The sequence below is a fragment of the Equus caballus genome, chromosome 4 (genome assembly GCF_041296265.1).
Source record: "Equus caballus isolate H_3958 breed thoroughbred chromosome 4, TB-T2T, whole genome shotgun sequence".
NCBI lineage: Eukaryota > Metazoa > Chordata > Mammalia > Perissodactyla > Equidae > Equus > Equus caballus.
The window spans coordinates 50,677,452-50,696,167 of record NC_091687.1 but is presented as its reverse complement, the minus strand read 5'-3'; the positions used below and the strand labels follow the sequence as shown (position 1 = coordinate 50,696,167).

General features: G+C 35.3%; 1 long non-coding RNA gene across 1 annotated transcript in view; it reads left to right on the top strand.

The window, feature by feature from the left end:
- Positions 1–15,343, top strand: part of LOC138923957 (uncharacterized) — a 75,492-nt gene extending 60,149 nt beyond the window's left edge. The window contains exons 3-4 of the long non-coding RNA XR_011438335.1: positions 13,717–13,772; positions 15,206–15,343. This is a non-coding gene — a long non-coding RNA (uncharacterized lncRNA). The remainder of the gene's footprint in view (positions 1–13,716; positions 13,773–15,205) is intronic.
- The last annotated feature ends 3,373 nt before the right edge of the window (positions 15,344–18,716 follow it).

Genomic DNA, 18,716 nt, shown 5'->3' with positions numbered 1-18,716 from the left:
GTATAACTACACTCGGTTTCTTTTGGTTTCCACATGTATGAAATACCTTTTTCCATCTCTTCTCTCTGAGTCTATGTGTCTTTAAAGCTGAAGTAAGTCTCCTGTAGTCAGCATATAGTTGAGTCTTTTTTTTTTTTTTTATCCTTCCAGACACTCTGTGCCTTTTGATTGGTGAATTCATCCATTTACATTTAGAGTTATTATTGCTATTTAAGGGCTTACTAATGCCATCTTATTGTTTTCTGTTTGTTTTAGATTTCCATTGTTTCTTTTTCTCTCTGTTTCTGCCTATCTTTTTTTTTCTTAGGTAGTGAAATATTATGTTATTTTTCCTAAATTGTTCTTGATTTGTAGTTGCTCCAACTCATAGCATGTAAGCACACAAACATACAAAAACAGTTTTGATGTCAGTATTGTATCATCAGTGTAAAAGACTGAAATAAATCCAATCTTTCCCTTGACCACCTCCAAGCTTCTTTGCTGCCATCTCTTCTCATCAGCAGCCCTGTAGTTCTTCCTCTGACACATGCCTCAAGTACCAAGGGGACACAACTTTCCAACCACTGGCATAAAATTCTCAGCACTAGGAAGAGAAAGAAGGCCAAGATGACTAGGGTTAATAACAGTTTCATTTAAAAGTTTTCTAAAATCAAACATCTGAGCATCCTACAGAATCCAAGATGGGATGGAGAGATTTTTTTCTCCCAAATCTCAAAACTGGACTTAATGAGGTTGAACACTTTCCACAAATCAATGCTGTAAAACCAAATATCTTCTGCTAACTGTGGAAGCGGGTGCATTTCGATATTCGTTTTTCCCTCTCCCAAATTCCCTTCCCTTTGTCCTTCCTGTCAGTCAGTTTTACTGCCTACCTTTTTAAATTGCTGATTTTCCCTCATCTTTTCCCCTTTTCTTTCTGTTTTCGACATCTACTTTAGGTTTTTGCTTTGCAGTTACCATGAGGCTCACATAAGGCATTCCACAGAAAGAACAGTCCATTTTAAACTGGTAGCAACTTAACTTTCTCTACAAAAGGTTCATCCGTTTACCCTCTACCTTTTATATTTTTGATGTCATTATTTACCTCTGGCAATTTTTTTCTTTTAACACTTTGAATATATCATTTCTCCCTCTCCTGGACTATAGAGTTTCTTTTGAGATATCTGCTGATAGCTTAATGGGGGGTTCCTTTATACATTACAATCTTCTTTTCCCTGACTGCTCTTAGAATTCTCTATCTTTGATGACTAGATCTTTGAAGATTCTATCTTTATCTTTGATAATGACAGTGTCATTATAATGTGTCTCAGAGAGGCTCTTTTGACATTGAGATAATAGGGTAAGCTGCTAGCTTTGTGAACTTGGATGTCCAAGTCTCTCCCCAGGTTTGGAAAGTTCTCAGCTATTTCTTTAAATAAACTTTCTGCCACCTTCTCCCCCTCTTTGCCTTGTGGAACCCCAATTATTTTAGTATTTGTACATTTGAAGGTGTTTCATAGATCACATAGGTTGCCTTTGTTCTTTTTCATTCTTTTTTCTTTGTTCTCCTCTGACTGGGTTTTTTGAAAGTCCTATCCTCTGATCATTGATTCTGTTTTCTATTTGTTCTTTTCTGCTGTAGATACACTCTATTGCATTTTTTATTTTGTTTATTGAATTCTTCAGCTTCAGAATTTCCATATGGTTCTTTCTTTATGATTTCTATCTCTTTGTTAAATTTCTCATTTTTTTCATGAATTGTTTTCCTCTTTTTGTTGATTTTTGTGTGTTTTCTTGTAGCTCATTGAGTTTCCTCAAAACAGCTATTTTGAATTCTTTATCAGCTAAATCACAAAATTTCATGCTTTTAAATTCAATTATTGGAGGATCATTGTTATCTTTTGGTGATGACATGTTTCCTTGATTTTTCATGTTCCTTGGAGCTTGGCATTACTGTCTTCACATTTGAAGTAGTAGCCTCCTCAAATCTGTACTTGTTGTCTTCTGGTGGGAGATATTCTGTTTGTCCTGCTTATATCTGTTACTTTCCCCAACCTTGTATGGATAAGTTGCTCCATACTTCTTGTGGCAGAATTCTTCAGCTTTTATCTCTTCTCCATTTCTTGCAACTCATCGGTGTGGCTACTGGAAAACTTTTTTTTTTTCCTAGAAGGTGTCATTATAGCTCAAGTTTGTGGTTTCTCCCTTGCCCACAGACCCTGGCTTTTTTCTGAGCTAACTCTCTGTCTACCAGAGCTTCTTTTCACAGCTGCACTTGGAAGCACATTCAAGGAGCTGGCCACAGAGTGGGAAAAGGTGTGGGTTTAGCACCCAGGGCATTAGGTGTGTTTGCGGACCAGGTAGGGAGATCCTCAGGTTTGGTACTGCCTGATGCTCATGGTGGATTTCATATTCAGCTCAATCAGCAGAAACTGTGTCCCTTTAATGCCCTTTCATATTCTTATCTGCCTCTTTCCAGATCTCCTCCCTTAGTACTCTGAGTGCTCTTGGAGAGAAATGGGTTTTTCCAACTGCATCCGACACCACTGGAGTAGCTGGGCACTCACTCATGGCTTTCCTTTTCCCTTGTGGGAGAGGTCGCCACTGCCTGGATAGTACAGCTCTGTGAAGTGTTGCCTTGTGTTGGGGCGTGGTGAGCAGTGATGATAAGGTTCTTCTTACCATCTCCACCATGTCCAAATTGTGGGTTTTTGTTTTTGTCTTTCTCCAGTGGTATGCTTGAATTCGCCTTTGGGAAAGCTGGACTTCTATTTCTGTCTTGTTTGTGGTTTTCTGCCCAGGTCAGCACTCTCTAGGTTTTTTCTCCACCCTGGTGAGAGGGATTGGGGCAGGTTTGCTGCTGTGCTTGTTCCACAGCCCTTACTGAGCTCTGTCTGCCTATTACCAGATGCACAGGAAGGCAAGACTCTTTTCGGGTCTCTAGGTGTGTAATGCTGGATCCCACAGCTCCCACACAAGTGCTTTTGTTCATGGATGCTATCTAATTCTTTGTTGAAAAGAGGGGACAAAAAGGAAGAATATCTTATACTGCCCGATGCTAACCCTGTGTTTAAAATATTACTGCTCTTAATAAATATAAGTTTTCAGGCATGGGATATGAATCATTCTGAATTCTAAATATATAACTATGGATGGAAGTGCAAATTGGGGGACAGTTATATATAAATAACAAAGTATATGCGTAGTATAGAAATTCAGTCTAAAGAAATATCAGATAGTCACAAAATAATTTATGATAAAATGTTTATAAAAAACATTGAGACAATTAAAAGAAATATGTAGTCAAGCAGAATCTCCCAAAGTGGAAATCAGTTAAATTTAATAGATTGATATAATGGAAAATTGTGGAGCCTTTTTTTTTTAAATGAAGGAAATATAGAGAGGGCTTTAGAATTTAGCCTTTGAAGATAGGCCTAGGTTTGAATTCCAATGCCATCACCTGATGCTTTAACTTTCAGCAAGTCAATTTAATGCTCTAAGAGATTGTTCATATGAGTAAATGATAAAATATACATCAGCTTTTAGCATGGTGCCTTTTGTATAATAACCATTCAATGAACAAAGTGGTATTTAATATCATGGAAAAATATTATAAATGAAAAGGCAGATTATAAAATGATGAATACAGTAGGAAACAAATACTATATCCAATATTTTTATTTAATAATGTGTATATACGCTTTATTTTTGAATATACAGTATTTAAATATGTTTCTATAGGATGAAAAATAGCATATTTGCAAGACTTAATTAATTTAAAATTTTTCTTTCATGTACTTTATTTTCTACTCTTTCAACAATAAATATTATATAGTACAAAATAGAAATCTATGAGAAAAAGATAATTTTGTGATGTGTATGTTTGAACTTGGTAGATCTTCTGGAGGAGGACTTGATTTGGGTACGTAGGCAAAAAACTTAGTGGTCAAGAAGAACTTGAAAATATACAAAAGCTTTTTCATCAAATAAATTAAGACGTCAATTTTAAGAGCCTCTACATCATAGAAACTTTATGAAAAAAGCTCTTTGATATGTTATATTTAAACAGGTTTTGGCTTAGCTAAAATAAATATTGCTTGTCACATATTTTACACACACGTTTCCTTTTTATAAAGATTTATCATTTTGTTTTACAAGTTCTTGTTATCGTCACCCTTCCCAATCTAAACTGCCATGTTAGAGAAAGGAGTGACATGAGATAAGAGAGAAAGCTCAATCGTGTGTCCACTAATGGCTCACGAGTCTGAACAATTTGCTTACTGCAGTCAGATTTGCCTTCATCCAGAGTGAAGATTGAACATTAGGTAAAAATGATCTCATAAATCTTCAAGGACAATAATTTCCTTCTTCTTCAAGTTAACATGTAAGCTGGAAAACACCATCTACTTTGTACATTTGAAATTTGAAAATTAGAAAAGGGTTTCTAAGGAAGGGTTTTCAGAATAACTTACATGTTTTTATTTTAATGGTAGAGGAGCATTTTTCTTAGTGGCAACACTTTTATCATTCACCGAGGCGTTGGATTCTGTAACTGGAAACAATTTTAGCAATTAAATCCCAGTGTCTCCCTTACAGAGAGGAAATGGGACCCAGAGTGATGAAAGTAGCGTCCTGGCAAGGACCTGGGACTACTCAGAAGCTTAGGCCTGTTTTGGGATATTTTCCCGCTGTGTGTCACACATTAAACTTAAATATTTAATTAGAGAAAAGTCCAGGTGTCTGCTAACTAATTGTGTAAATGTCAAAAACATTTAAGCTTTCGACTTAATAATTTTTGCACGTGCAACCTTAAAATAAATACTAGTGCAAAACCTGGAGATGGGTTTATACTTTCACTTAATACCTTCAGCTGAACTCCTGTGAGTGGATATTGCATGTGTAGATGTGGGGTTCAAAAGCAACCAGCTGACTCCTCAAGTGCTACCTATTTGAGCTTTTCAGTAAAGATCTTATTTAAAACTTTTTTTGTATTCACCATCTGCCTAGGAATACTTTTGGATACTAGCTGCCACGAGATGTCCTGTTATCTAACTTGGATCAATTGATTTTTAATGCAAATTGTATATCAACAATTATACACTTTTTGAGTGTTTAATTCCACTAAACATACATTGTAAATTTCGTAATACTTCAAAGTATTACTGACAGAAATAAGAATGGATAAATCTTACACTTCACTAACATTTGAGTCATATCTGCCAGTCATGGTCTTGATATATTAACTAATGCTTTAAAAAAAAAGGTGGCTAGTGAACATTTTTAAGAAATGTGATGTGTATTTAAATATAACCCATTTTGTTATAAAGTAATATATTTCCTGTGTAGGAAATTTAGAAAAGGTAGGTAGGCAAAAAAAGGAAACAGAAAATTCTCTCTAAATGCACTGTTCAGCAAATGAATTGTGAATATATTGTTCATTTTAAAAAAGATAGTCCTGTTCAATTGTCTTGAAATAATATAGTGACATATATCACTGTATTATGTATATTTTTCAAACTATATATAAAATATATATGTATTTGTATAACCATATTTCTGCATTTCTACAAATTATACATCTTATATATATATACTACACATGCGTATATACATATAGTGGATGAATTACAAGAACTATTTCACTAATAATTATAGTATTACATTTTCATTTAAAAATATCCTTTTTTATTAGTGCTGTTGTTTTTAAATTTTCCACTTTTTCCCTAAATAGTCCAATCCATTTTCACATTTCAAATTTTAGACACACAAAAAATTTTGCTGTTTAATTTTTATAGATTTTGGCATTTCTGTACTTCTTAGGAAATGGAGATTATTACTATTTCCAATACTCTATTTTCTAACCACTTGGTTCAAGTAATATTTTGTAACTGTGAACTAAATGAAGGTCAATTCTTTAAACATCAAATACGATATTAAAATGTAGAGAGCAATGCTGGTTTAATGTTTTTGTCAATATATTCTCTACCTTATTTTTAGTGCTAGCTTTTTCCTCAGATAAAATCAAAACAAAACAATCCTTTAGTGGAAGTATCTGTCAGCTCCCTGAGAGCCCAGTCTTGTAAATATTTATGAAAACTACTTTTAAATTATGTTGCTTTTTAACCATTACCCATAACTATTTAAAACTGATATAGTATCTTGCATAAATAGAGTTCTATCTGTTTTAAATGTTATGTTAGTTGCCTAACAAACCATAAAAGCAGTTTTAGAGTAGTAGGAAATATGCATATAGTATGAAAAATGAAATACAATTTTAATGAAACACAATCAACAGTCCTTCTACAAAACGAATTCCTTTTTTAAAACTCGATTTTCTTATAACTTAGGTGGGTTATGTATGATAATATTAAAAATCATTCAAAACTATAAAAGTACTTTAACAAAAACCCTCTGGTACTTTAGCATTTAGTTGACAAATATTGTGCTTCTTCAAATAGTCACTCAAATTTAATTCTTGCTACAAGGAAAAGAATAAGATGTTAGTTAATGTAATAAGAAAATTACATGCCATGTTAAAAACTGAATTAAAAGAACAGTAGGAGTTCAATGTACTTAATTTTTCAGATATTCCCATTCTGTTGAAAATTAAAGTTTGCTCAAATTGCATCAACTTAATCATAGTAAAGTCTCCATTTAGATGTTATTTCACTATTTTTCTGGGGACACATGTTAACTGCTATGTACAGTTTGCTTCCTAATTCACAAAACTGACCTATTGCTTTTCACATCCTTACAGTCCTTGTCTAATGCCATGACTGATCTTCATTTTCTTAACCAGAAATCCTACTGCTGTAAATAAATTGGAACACCACTTACTTAAACGTTTCTTTTACTCTCATTTTCTGTGTTCCTACTTCCCTATTCAATATCACTCTCATTCATTAAGAATTTGTCAGAAAATTACTATATGGGCGAATGCATGGGAAACGAGAAAAAATATTCAAGGTCCTTTCCCTTAACGAATCTACGTTTTAATAATGAAGACATGATATGTAGCCAACACACACACTTTATCAATGAATGTAATAAATGTGATAGTATTATAAAAAATTTGTACCCTAAGATTTCTAAGCCTGCTCACTTATACCGCTTTTTCTTAATCTACCAGCAGGAAAAATGCCAATCAGCAAACCATGCTTTGTCCTTTGCTAACCAAAATATCAGCATGGGTTCTTTCAACCTCCTCACTGTTGAGCAAAACTTGACAGAAACCCACCATACTTACGGCAATAGGAATGCCACTCAAGGAATAGAAAAGGGCTATATATAGATTAGCATCATAACTCCCAAGAATTATGTGAAAGCATTGTTTCACGAAGAATGGTGTGCCTATCATTGGTGATGTGGGATATGTCTAGATCAAGAGTCTAAAAACTACAGTCCATGGGCCACATCCAGCCTGCTGTCTGCTTTTGTAAATAAAGTTTTATTGGGACATAACTATGCCGATCTGTTTACATTGTTGTCTGTAGTCTCCATTTCACTAGAACAGCAGAGTCAAGTAGTTGGGACGGAGATTGTATGCCCTGCAAAACCTAACGTGTTACCTGGCTCTTTACAGAAAAAGTTCATTGATCCTTGGCTTAAGTGGCACATATTAATGCTATTGTTTAATAGAATATATATGTGTGTGTTATATATGTGTATTATATATGTATGTATACATGTATATACATCCACACACATATATAATAATAAATCAATTTCAATTTATTGTTGTTTTGGATAAATCTAAATTTATTTAAGGTGGCAACAATAACAACCAAACACATAGACAAGGAGATTAGATTGGTAGTTAATAGAGGGGGAGCTGGGAGGGGGGAGGGCAAAAGGGGTGACAGGGTACATGTGTATGGTGATGGATGGTAATTAGTCCTTGGGTGATGAACACGATGTAATCTACACAGAAGTCAAAATATGATGTACACCTGAAATTTATATAATATTATAAACCAATGTTACCTCAATAATAAAACAAAGAATAGAATGTGAATTGAAAATATATATAAACAATGGTACAGGTGAGACATAGATATGACAATTATGAATAAAATTAACTTGACAAAACTATTTTAAGAATAAACATTCTGCAGTTTAGCCTCTCTCTATTTTAGATTAGTTTCAAAGGTTGGCAGTAAGCCACAGTAAAACCATAGAATGGTGATTTGAAGACTGAGATTTGTTTGTGGCCACAGGAAATCTGGGGGTTAAACTGTCCATACTAAATATATACAGACACACATGAGTGAGTAGAGGCAAGAATACATGCATATAAAGACTGAAGGATACACATAGCTATAGCAATCAATCAACGTACTTACCAGTAATCTAGGAAAATTATTCTGTGTAAGAAAATGTTTTCCCTCAATGCACATAATTTCAGCCTTAGATATTTTTGTGGATAGCCTATGCTATACGCTCAATCCTATTCCATATACAATATAACATTTTAAAGATATTGCTTGATGAAACCACAGCTCCCAAACTAAGATATATTTACATCAGTAAAAAGTGGAAAGTAAAATATATCCAAAGTTTTGATTAAGTCAAGTCTATACTAAGTTGTTTAACACTGAGTCAGACTTAAATCTCAATTTTACCTCATGAAAGCATTCAAAAACACTCATAAATGCACCAGAACAAAGAAAGAGAGAAGAATGGGGATATTTTGAGTTCAATTAGCTTGGTCTCTGAACACTGTATATTGTCATTAGTCATTGTTTTCTGGTATCACTAGGAGTGAGGAAAGGGACTGTGTCTTGCTTCAGGATTCCCGGCACCAAGCTCAGTGCCTGGCATATGGTAGCCCTTGGAACACTTGTTGAATGGATGCGTTAGGAAGCATACATTTTTCTTGCCTTAATTTCCTTTTTTTGAGGTTATTTAAATAGAAAGAGAACAGTTTTTTCTAGACTCAAAGTTTATTATGAGCAAATTAGTTAATGGCTTTTCAAAGATTCTTTGGAAATATAGGGTGATAGTTCATGGAATATCAATGTTTAAGCTCTTTGGAAATAAGAATTATAGACATGGATACTAAAAGGAAAAAGGCAAAAATGTTTGACCTGCAGAACCGCACAATTTGAGGTTTGGCTGATACAGTAACATTATTCTATTCCTACCCAACCGGTTCAGCCCTCTTGGCTCTTCCAGGTTGCTGGAGCAAATGCATCCTTGACCCAAAATGAAATGTTTCATCTACTAGTTTAAAGGCTGTTTAAAAAATAACGACTTTGCTTTTAGCAGTCAGTGCTCTCCTCTGAAATACTCTGCTGATTCACAAAGCTGTCGGGGAAATTCATGATGTCGCTGCAATATCAGCCTGAATGAGGATAAAGTACCCATTTGGAGATCAGAAAATTTACTTTATTGGCTAAAGGGCTACTCCCCTTTGATATAAAGAAAGGCATTAGAAAATCTATTAAGGCTGAGTTACAGTCTGCAGCCACCATCTTTTCTTGTTACAATTAGTATTTCATTTTAATTGTGCTGCTATAAAATTTCTTATGAAAAGATACTGAGTGTGAACTCTGAACAAGATTTTTTTATTTTATTTTTTTTTAGTACAATAGACTATTTGTTCACAGAATACTTTTCTCCTCTCTCCTGGGTTATAAAGAGACATACAGAGATTTTTGCTTTATGTGGTCAAGGAAGTTGGGGCATATTTTAAGTGTTTTCCTCTTATCCCTACCTCTGTTGTTGGTGTTCTTGTCGCTAGAAAAGGAAAATGGATATATAAACCTTCTTCAATCAAGCTGTATTCTGTAATGCCTGGTGAATTAGAGTCTGGTTCTCTGTCATTTATGGGGCCATTCCATACAGATGGTCATAGGAAGCATGTTCATAGCTTCTTTTTATAAAATGAAGACAGTTTCTGCTCTTGGAGAAAATAACAACTCTTCATGTACATCTTTAGGATCTTTTCTATTTTTGACCTTTCTTTGCGAGGAGACATTTTGTATAAATACTCTACATAGCCTCTCCCATTTCCTCATCATTTCTCATTTATTGAGCAATTATTCACCACTTCCTATGGGATGGGGTGTGTGTGTATGTGTCTGTGTGTGTTTTAAGTTACGTTCGTTAAATTATGAATAAAACATTCCCTGCCCTAAAAAGCTCAGAGTATTTGGGAAAGACAGATATGAAGGCAGTTAACTTAGCTTAAAGAGTTTGGGGAATGATTTCTTCTCACTGAGATCAAGGAAGGCTTCAATGAAGCTCTAGAATTTAGAAGTGAACCCTCAGGGAGAGAACATTCTGGGCTGAGGAAACAGTGTTAGCACAGGCAGAATGTCATAAAAAAGTATGAGAAGTCTAGGTAGCAAGAGAAATCCTCTGTGGCTGAAGAGTAGAGTGATTGATGAGACTGAAAATTCGTGTTGGAGCCAGGCTATTGAGAGCTGAAGGAATAATTAAACCATTAAATTTTATTCATTAAGCAGTGGGGAATCACTGAAGGTTTTTGAAGAGAAGAGTAAAAAGTTCTGACAAAGTTTAGGAAGGTAACTCATAGCTATGTAGAGGACAGGTTGGAAAGTCAAAGATAGAAAATATGAGAGAAATGCTAGTTAGACATTTCAGTAGGAGAAAAATAGATATCTTGTTTAGAATTGCTTCCTTCACATAAAAGTATTTTTATTAATTCAACACTATTTTGTAACCAATGTCCCAGATGTTAGATGAGAGCACCTTTCATCATTCATTAGTCCCACATAACCTTGATAATCTTGGGCCTTGTTATGGACTGAATTGTGTCCCACCCCCCTACCCTCCCGCTTAATTCATATGTTGAAGCCCTAACGCTTAATCTGACTGTATTTAGAAAAAAGTCCATAAGAGAGATAATTAAGATTAAATGAAGTCATAGAAGTGGGGCCCTAATACAATAATACTGCTGTCCACATAAGAAGAGGAAGAGATTTTTCTCTCTGAGCACACAGCGGAAAGGCCATGTGAGGACACAGTGAAAGATGGCCATCTACCAGGCAGGAAGAGAGGTCTCACCAGAAACCAACCCTGATGTCACCTTGATCTTGGACTCCTAGCCTCCAGAAGTGTGAGAAAATCAATTTCTCTTGTTTAAGCTATCCAGCCTATGGTATTTTATTATGGTCGCCAGAGCAGACTAATTACTACAGGCCTAGAGTAAAGTCTTCTTGTCTTCAAGTTCCATATTGCTTTCTTCTCGCTCTCTAGGAATATGGTTTTCAAGTCTGAGGCATGAGAAACCAGGAAGTATCGATTAGAATATCAGTCCTCTCAAGTTCTCATGGCAGTTGAGAGGAAAAGAAGGAGTAGATTAAAGAGATATTTGTTCAGATAGACACAATTAGAATTGGCAAGTTGATTGGATTCAGAGATAAAGGAGAACAGACTTATGAAAGACAACACCCCTTATTCCCTCTGAAATTCTTAATCTTTCTTCATGATTATTCTTCTGAAAACAACCTCTTGAATATAAACAAATACCTATACATCCGTCAATGAGGTGTGTGGCTTTCCATCATGGCCCTGACCTCAGTTAGTTTGGTGTCTCTTGCTTCTATGACTTCATTGTCTTATTTCTTTCTCACATCCTGGATGTTGCCTCACTTTTCATCTAAGTTCTTTTATCTTTCTACCTTGTAACATATGAACCTTGTAATTCTTCATATATTCTAAGATTCCGTCTTTGGTTTCTGCTTCTTTTCCTTCCCTTTCTGACTAGGAGTGGTCAATTGCTCCTAAGACTTCTTTTAAATATTTTTTGTTTTCTAACTGAAATTTATGAATCTACAGTCCTGTACCCGCAGCTTCCATGTACATGAATGCCCTCAGGATATTTCCGGTTAAATATCTTAACAGCAATGTAATTAATTTGTATAATTTTGTGTAGTTGACGAAGCACCTTCGTATATACTATGCAGGTACTTGTTTTCCCACATATCAATAATGTAAGGTATGTGGTATTAATTCTATTTTATATTTAGGATACTGACTCTCGGAGAAGTTAATTTTCTAAGTCATGAAATAAGTTAAATAAGCAAAGAATATTCAGATGTCATGCACAGAGATATTTCAACATGTCCAAAACTTCTCCAAGCAAGTCCAAAACTGGTCAGAAACCCTTGTAAAATGGACCTTCGAGTGTTACTTGCAAATGGTCTCCCTTTCTCAAATTTCTTAATAACAGCACTATCATTGTCTTAATCAGCCTGTCACCCAGTCCAGTAGTGGAACTCAATCAGTATTTGTTCAAAGTCTAGTGAAATGACTAAACAAATGATTTTTAAAGTTGACTCTCAATTTAATGCCTGTATGAGATCACTTACAAAGTCATCAATCTTTCCATATTCTTCATTCCCACTGCATTCACCCAGGATATTGGAAAGAACAAACAGGAGAATGAATATGAGGAAACATGGATTTTTGTATCACTAAGGGATAGCTTATTTTTGTTAAAGTCAGTGGGAAATTGTCACAAATATTTAAAGATAAATTTATCTTCAAAGTTAAATAGTAAAAACAAGTCCTTCATTTTCAGTCCTGTGCTGTTTCTTATTTACAAACCACATAATTATCACACAAAATAGCAAAAGACCAATAGTAATGTGGTCTCTCATGTTGTTATTGGTCTTTCTACCAATTAAACTTAGGTTTAAAAAACAATGGCATAAAATATTATAAGTTAGTACATTGCCTAATGTAGTCTTAAAAATTTAGGAAGTAATATTGGTGACTAGTGACAATAATATAGGAAGACTAAACATTTCTTAATCAAAATAAATGCTTATATTGGTCTGGAGACCATTTCTTATTTGATCATCCTTGGAAAATATAAAATGTCAGAGCCATTATTTTTTATTAACTGGATCTGGCATGGGCATAAATAGTAAATTGAGCTATCTTTTTTTTTGGTAGTGGGCATTAAGAGAAAATTGGGCTGAAAAAATATTCAGACTTAAAATGCATCCCATACAGGTACTTATAAATGGGTGAAATCAATTTTTCATAGAACTTTTGTTTTATAAGTGAATATCTCAGATAATTTTGGTAAAATACAAATAACCTGTCTTGTCACACAAGGAATGGTTTGTATGTCTGGCTCATCACAATTTTAATTGTAAATCTCAGGAAATGCAGAATATGACAATTAAGTTAGGAAGTGCTCAATGGATTGCAGAGTAGTAAATTTTATTAAATTTCTTCATAAAATAACATTGACAAATAATCTAATACAGAGCTGTTTGTGCATTACTAGGTATTGCTGAAGGAACAAATACGCAGCTCTAAATTCACTCAGAAAATGAGTTCTACTAGTTTGTTCTCAGTAATTTACATGTTGTTCTGTGATGTAATTTTAAAAGTTATTTTGTTCTCTTTACCAGAAAGCAGGACTTTAAAAGAAGTAACATATCTAATAGTAGAAATCTACTACTTTAGTACATTGTAGGAAATCAAATATAAACCCATGTATAAAGACCATTAGCTTAATATTTAATATGAATTGTAAAAGAAATTTGAATGGAAGAATGCTGATAGGAAAAATAGAATAATTTGATATAAGATATAAGCTGGAAGATATGGGGACAAAAATAAGTGAATTTCTTGGGATTTATCTCCTTTTTTCTTTAGCTGGCCTGATTTTTGATGGTGTCAGAAGGCTCAAACACCATCTGTTTTGTGTGACATGCTAGAAGATAACTATGGCATATGTACTTGTCTTTTCAGATGAGTCAACAGTCGCCCAGGAAAGCAATGTCCAACCTCATTTTCATGAATAACAGGTATAATATGGAATGTCAGATTCAATAATAATAATGTTTTATGTCATGGCACATCTAAATATCATCTTCTACTGTCTAAAAAGTGAACTAAGCCAAAAATGTTTCTGAGCGCTTTCTTCAAAATCACTTCTCTTTCATTAGATATCCATAAATTAGGAAAAATTACTTTCACATGGTTACTCTAATGGTAAGACAGTGATAGATAATGCACTGATTTTTTACGACTCACCTGTGTAATGCTCTGGCATGTTTATCACAGTTTTTAGAGAGCTGTGGCACTTACTGGTTACACAAGTCCAGAAGCTGGAAAAAGTAGATGCAAATCCAAAACATAGTTGCATATCTGCCAATCACATTAGACTCATTATTTTTCTTAACATCTCAATGGGCACAGACATGATAATGTATGTATATTTTCTCACAGAAAGTATATAAGCTATGATTCTAAAATTTGGATCACTATCCCAATTACCCCAAACTAAAAATATATTTGAATCTTTTAATTTGTCTTGAATAGATCTTAAAAGTGAAAACATAGAAGGGTCATGAGAATGCCTCTTCAGGATTTCTAGAGTAGTCCCTGACTCTAATAGTCATTTCGGGCACTTATTTATTAGAATCATTCTTTGTGGTTTTATATTTCAATGTGCTATTGTCTCAGGTAGATAATAAGCATTGTTATGGACTGAATGTTTGTGTCCCTCACATTCGTACTTTGAAGCCCTAACTCCCAGTGTGATGGTGTTTGCAGATGGGGCTGAAGGGTAGCAGAATATGCTGTCCCAAAGTATGCACTTTGGCATGTTGATTATCTTGAGCTGTAGGCACTTGAGAAACAGCAGATGCACAGAGCGGCTTTCTCTGAAATCCCCTTATCTGCCTAAAGACAGATCCTTCAAAAGGAATTCAATTGTCATAGATCTCCTCCTTGAAAGTTTCCCCAACCAGGGAAGACTCTTATCACAGGAGAGGAGACTAGAAGTCGACACCACACCCAAATAAACTTTGTCACAAACTATCATACCTCCCATCTAGTCTTCTAAGGGCCCATTCATCTTCCTTAAAAACCATTTGCTCTTCTCTAAGAGGGCTACATTCTCCTTTCTCTTCTTCTATTATTGATGATGTTTCAGCCTGAGTTCTAAGCCACCTGTAGGGAGTTACTCATTTGTCCCTGGGTATCTCCCACGTATACATGACATATACACGTTAATAAACTTTGATTTGTTTTTCTCTTGTAAATCTGTCTTTTCTTACAAGGGCCTCCTCTAAGAACTCAGAAGGGTAGAGGGACAATTATGTTCCTTCCCTATTGGGCCTTTGTGAGATAATTAAGTTTAGATGAGGTCATGAGGTCGTGACCAGTGCCCATAATGGGATTAGCTCCCTTAGAAGAAGAGACATCAGAAAGCTTGCTTCCTCTCTGTTTCTAGTATATGAGGACACAGCCAGAAGGCAGATGCAAACAAGCCAGGAAGAGAGCCCTCACCTGAGAACTGAATTGGCTAACACCTTGATCTTGGACTTCCTAGCTCCCAGAACTGTGAGAAATAAATTCGTATTGTTTAAGCCACCCAGTGTATGGTATTTTGTTTTGGCAGCCCAGGCTGACTCAGGCAAGCATGAAGTTTACCAATAAGCTTAAATATGGCTTTTGCTCATTTATAATCCTTCTTTGTGCTTGACAAAGAGTCATGCATATAGTAGGTCTCAAAACAGTTAACTTCTCCAAATATTTTAATTAAACACATTGAAAATGGCTCCTCAGCTCTCCCTTCTTCCTTGCCAAAAAGACACAAAAATAAAAGTAGTAACAGTACCCCGCAGGTGAAAAAAAATGGGTAAATTAAGTAGGAATAAGAGAAACAGAACTGGATTACCAGAAAAGAAGAGAGAAGACTGAAAAAGTATAATGTCATATATAGAAGCATTTGTCTTATTGGCTACATTTTTTGCCTTTTAATTTATACTTTTGACCTTGTGTAGATATAGTCAAAATGAACTTCAATGAATAGGAAGAAAAAAATATACTATCACAGCAAGAATTTTATTTTTGTAGTCTTTATGGAAGAGTTTAGTCATATGTCATAATATGTAGCATTTTATGAAGAATACTGTAACCCACAATTTTGTTCTTTCCAATTTCCCCTTGGCCAAACAGCCATGAGGATTATTTATTTACTTGTTTGGCATTTTCATTGTGTTTCCACACACCACCAACCTTGCTGGGTTTCCCCATCTCTCCGGATTGCCCCCATTACCTGAAATTCTTGGGTCTTTTATGTTGCAGAACCATTTAGCTTCTACATAACTGAATCTGGAGGAATTAGAGATCTACAGGTAACAGGAACCACCTTGTATAGAAGTGGTTTCTATTGACTTATCAGTGTTCCTTTGTTCTCTCACTTGACCTGCTTCAACTGTCTACCCTACAAACATGACAAGATTTGTTGTCAGCACATGGTCTCCTAATGACAAGTCCCCCTACTAGCAGTAGGGCTTTTCCCAAGTGTGCCTCACATTATTTAACATTTCCAAAGGGAACACAAAGTGGGGTCCTTCTGGAATAAATATCAGTTATCTAGATAAAATTTATTTAATTTGATACCTCTGAGCATATAAAATAACATTTCTTAATTTCATCATGTTAGAAGCTTGGAATTATGAGATGAGGAAGAGGTGGAAGAGAAGAATGAGGCGGGGGAGAAGGACAATAACATAATTATATCGGTATGTTTTCAGTTCATGGGAAGGTTGGTTTCACAATTTTAAGTCCATTGTTTGAAATTTGGACACCTTTCCCCATGAAGGTAACAAACCTATTCAGGTTAGAGTGGGGGCCTCCCTCGGGAGTGAAGAAATCAGATTTTTTTTTTAAAGATTTTTTTTTTCCCTTTTTCTCCCCAAAGCCCCCCAGTACATGGTTGTATATTCCTCGTTGTGGGTCCTTCTAGTTGTGGCATGTGGGATGCTGCCTCAGCGTGGTCTGATGAGCAGTGCCATGTCTGCGCCCAGGATTCGAACCAACGAAACACTGGGCCGCCTGCAGCGGAGCGCGCGAACTTAACCACTCGGCCACGGGGCCAGCCCCAAGAAATCAGATTTTTAAGAGGAGGGGATCTTGTATCAGTTTTTTCAGAATACTGGAGGATGAAATACAGGGAGGCAGGAGTTCTGGCTGGGTTGAGGAGCACGATCTCTGTCTAGAGTTGGCATATTGAGGGCATCTAGAGTGGTCTTCAGTCATGTGTCTAGCGTTCCAGTGGATTGGAAAAGGCAGATCATCAATGAGTTAAATACAGGATTTGTTAGCTGGGCGTTAGTTTCTGTTTACTTGAGAACTGGCGCTCTTGTACTGTAAGCACCAAGGACTTTGGAATCAGGCAGATTTGGGCTTTAATTCTAGCGTTGTCTTTTATTAGCTGTGTGGTAATCAGCAAGTCACTTAACTCCCTAAGCTTCAGTTGCCTTATCAGTAAATTTGGGTTAAGTACCAAATTTGCAAATTATTGGCATGGGTTAATAATGTTTTTAAAGTACCTGTCATTTGGCTATTAGGCAATTTTTACATTATTTTATGCTCCAGAACATAATGTTTTGAAAAACTTGTACTTTTTTTATGTGCTTTAAGTAAAATTTGGTTCCCGAGTTCCTTTAGATAATGGTTTTAACATTATAAAATGACTAAACTTCTTTCTGTTCTTTTTACTCATGGTGGATTTTTTTTAAAAAAGAGTAAATTCTGTTAAATCATTCCATTTACCTTTCGTCTAGGGGTGGAGGGAGGGGCATCTAGACTTCAGAGTTTGGGCTTCAGGACCGAATTTTCGTTAATTTTAGTTCCAAGGGGAAAAAAAAAGCCTTAAACCCAGACTCTGGAATTTATCAGGTCATTTTCTTGATGGCCAATTTTTAACCACTCTCAACTCAGTTTCCCTGACTTTAAAAGGGTATTTACCATCCTTTTAGGCAGGATATAGAGATTAATTAGTTAAGATTGCAAAGTGCTTTAAGCACGAAATGTTGTATGAGATAATAGGATAAATATTAATAATATCCTGTTAGAAGCACACAGACAGCCATAGTAAGGTAACTAAGAAAAATAAATTGCAGTGCTTGGTATGAAATTGAAAATCACTAATGGAATGAAAGTTTGTTCATACTGGGAGCAGTGTTGCATCATGTATAATGTAATACCAGGTCATTTTCAATTGTTTTAATTGCCATGAGCAACTGATCTTTCGAGCTGTTCCTGACAAGCTCTTGCACAGCCCTAATGATCGTAAAACGGTGCCAAAGACCAGCATTATCCCCTATTGAACATTAAATGGTATCGACCCCCTTCGCTGGGTCCATCACTCAACAGACCCCTTAAAGTAATTCATGACACAATTAACATTAATTAACTTTACAAAAACCCCTCCAAACTCTCTGCCATTTTAAGACTTCAGACATTGAAGAAAGTAAAGAGCAACTAACAAAAAAGTTATGAATCCTCTTGCGAGAGCCATCAATTAGGGTAAGTAAAAGATTCCTAAATTTTTATAACCCTCATTTATCACTTGCCACTCCTGATAAGTTTATCCTGTGCAAAGATATCTTTAAAGCCATTCAGTACTAAAAGAGCCATTCATCTCTGTACTTCACAGCCACTTTAAAACTAAGAGTGACAGCTTCCAAATTCGTGTCAGAGTAAACTGGAGTCACAGTGGTTACTGCGCCCTACAGAAAAGTGAACCCAATACCTCTCAGGTATGCAAGGAAAGAACTGGGCCTTGTCCTTCTCATCTCCATTTCTAGAGAACTCTTCTACAGGCATTGCACTTCTGCTCTAAGTTCCAAGTGATTAACACAAGTGTTTCCAGAATATCAACAATAACAAGGATCTGTTGTTTATTATGTGCATGACTTTTTACATGTACTATCCATTTAGCTATCACAGTA